Source organism: Vigna angularis, chromosome 3 (assembly GCF_016808095.1).
Source record: "Vigna angularis cultivar LongXiaoDou No.4 chromosome 3, ASM1680809v1, whole genome shotgun sequence".
In the NCBI taxonomy this organism is placed as follows: Eukaryota; Viridiplantae; Streptophyta; class Magnoliopsida; order Fabales; family Fabaceae; genus Vigna; species Vigna angularis.
In genome coordinates this window covers 41082398-41084673 of record NC_068972.1, presented here as the reverse complement: position 1 = coordinate 41084673, position 2276 = coordinate 41082398, and the positions used below count along the sequence as shown (strand labels likewise).

General features: G+C 25.7%; 1 long non-coding RNA gene across 1 annotated transcript; it reads left to right on the top strand.

Moving 5' to 3' along the window:
• Positions 1-1230: 1230 nt before the first annotated feature.
• Positions 1231-2076, top strand: LOC128195991 (uncharacterized). Its single transcript, XR_008248019.1, has 2 exons — positions 1231-1331; positions 1433-2076. It is a non-coding gene; the product is annotated as an uncharacterized LOC128195991 (long non-coding RNA).
• The last annotated feature ends 200 nt before the right edge of the window (positions 2077-2276 follow it).

Here is a 2276-nt window from a genome sequence, read left to right as displayed (position 1 = left end):
CTATAATTTATGATTTCAAAACTGTAAATTTGTTTCTTTAATTATGGACTTTATCTTTTGAATCAAATCATAATAAGAAAATGTGTTACTGAAAAAATAGTAAGATTTAAGATCAAATGGGAAATGTAAACCGAATAAATGAATTTTTACTACTCTAAGTTTGCAATGATATATTAGATTTGTGAATCAAATTTATCAAGAAAAAAATTATGGTTTTCCCGATTCTTATAAAAGTTTTGGAACAATTTCTTAAAAGTACAAAAATTATGATACGGGAACCTAATTTAGTAATTTAGATTTATATTGAGAAAATGATATGTTGAAGATTAAATATACGTGATTGATAAGTAAATGTTTATGTAAAATGAGACATGTGATGGACAAGTGTAAAAAAAAATAAAAAAACACTTGAAGAACACGTGTCATATAGTCCAATAAAAGTTATTCATTTGTCTTACAAAGAAAATATGTGTTGATATTCAGTGTAGAGAATCAATATACGAATGAACTTTGAAGCAAGTGAAATTCTTTTAATGGTTATATTAGGTAAGGACTAAAAAGTAATATAGTATCACATTCATGATGTCGTAATAGATGATAATTTCTCTTTAATGAAGCAATCTCTTTACTCGAAAATTATATTTAATAAATAGATGCATTTATCTAGTCAACAATCTTAAATATTCCACAAAATGTCAGTCTCTTCAATCAATACAAGTCATAAATAAATAAATAGAGTAAACCTAATACAATATACAATTATTACACAAAAAATAAAAGAGTAAGTTGCATTTGTTGCGATTATCTTTTATTTCATTTTGTTATTTCTAATTTATTCTCTAAATTAATATTTTATTCATAATATTTCGACCTATTATTATTTATATAGAAAATTTAAATTTTCTTATTTACTTGAATATTAGATATTTTTTTTATAAATAATTTATTTTTTCACTTTTCAACTCTAAAAATATATGTTAGAATTTTTCAATTCACTCTTATATTGCCAATTGTTATTATGAAAAGTCATATTCTAGATTTTAATAAAAACAAATATTAATAACTCAATAAATTATTATTACCAATTAATCCTCAACTGATAAAAGTAACGTGAGAAGAAAAAGAAATAAATTTCGCTCTTATCAAAGTAATTGCATTAACTCAACCACTCCATTTTCATCATATAAAAAGGCATAAAGTCAATCCCTTAACACACATCACATTGTTGGTTTTGGAGCTTCTTACATCTTCTCTTTTCATTCTGATATTTCTTTTTTCCTTCACAACTTCAATTACCTTTAGCCAAACCTTGCTCTTTGTGGGATTTTAAGGTATATAAATACTCAACTTAGTTTATATATTTTTATGTGTATTAATTTATTATCTAAAAATTCAAGTGAAAAAAACTGACATACTTCAGCAAAATATTCAGAACCATGAGTGACAGAAATGAAAATGCTGCAGAACTTGGGTTGAATTTGAACCTATCTCCACCAAGGATAGTTGACAATAGACCTCAATCTACAACTCAATCACCAGCAGTTTTACCAGCATCACCATCAAACTCATGTGTGTCCACTGAGCTTAACCAAGATGACAGTAACAACAACAATGTTGAAAACCCTAACAACCCAGAAGCTATTTCCCTTAAACTAGTGGGATGCCCTAATTGTCTCATGTATATGATGATCAATGAGGATAAACACCATTGCCCCAGATGCAAGAACACCACTTTGATTTATTTTCCTGATGACAAAAACCCTGTCATAAGAAATGGATAAAGTGTTAGACATCTCTACCATCATTCTTGCATGTTATCTTTTTTTTTTAAGTTATCTTTTTCCTTTAAACCCTTTCTATAAGAAGTGCTACTTACTCAACTTTTGACCTTTATGTCAAAAAAATCACAAAAAGTTTAGAGTAAATGGCGCTGCTTGTCATAGAGGTTATATTTAATAACTGATTATTATACTAGGTTGACCATCTTAAATGTTTAGTGAGTTTGTTTTTTCTGTCATTAATAAATAATGTAAGTTTGATTATACTAAATAATATGCAAGATGCTTTAATTATCTATCTTTGAATTCCTTATTTGATTCATGTATGAGTAAGACCATTTTAATTGTTTTTATTATATTACGAATTGAAGTAATTTGAAGTTATCAACATTTATTATTTAAATATTTTTTATCATTTTTTTTTGTCTTTAACTTAATCTCTAATTAATAATAACAAGTCATAAAACAACACGATTAAATATAGACAGATAATAAAAA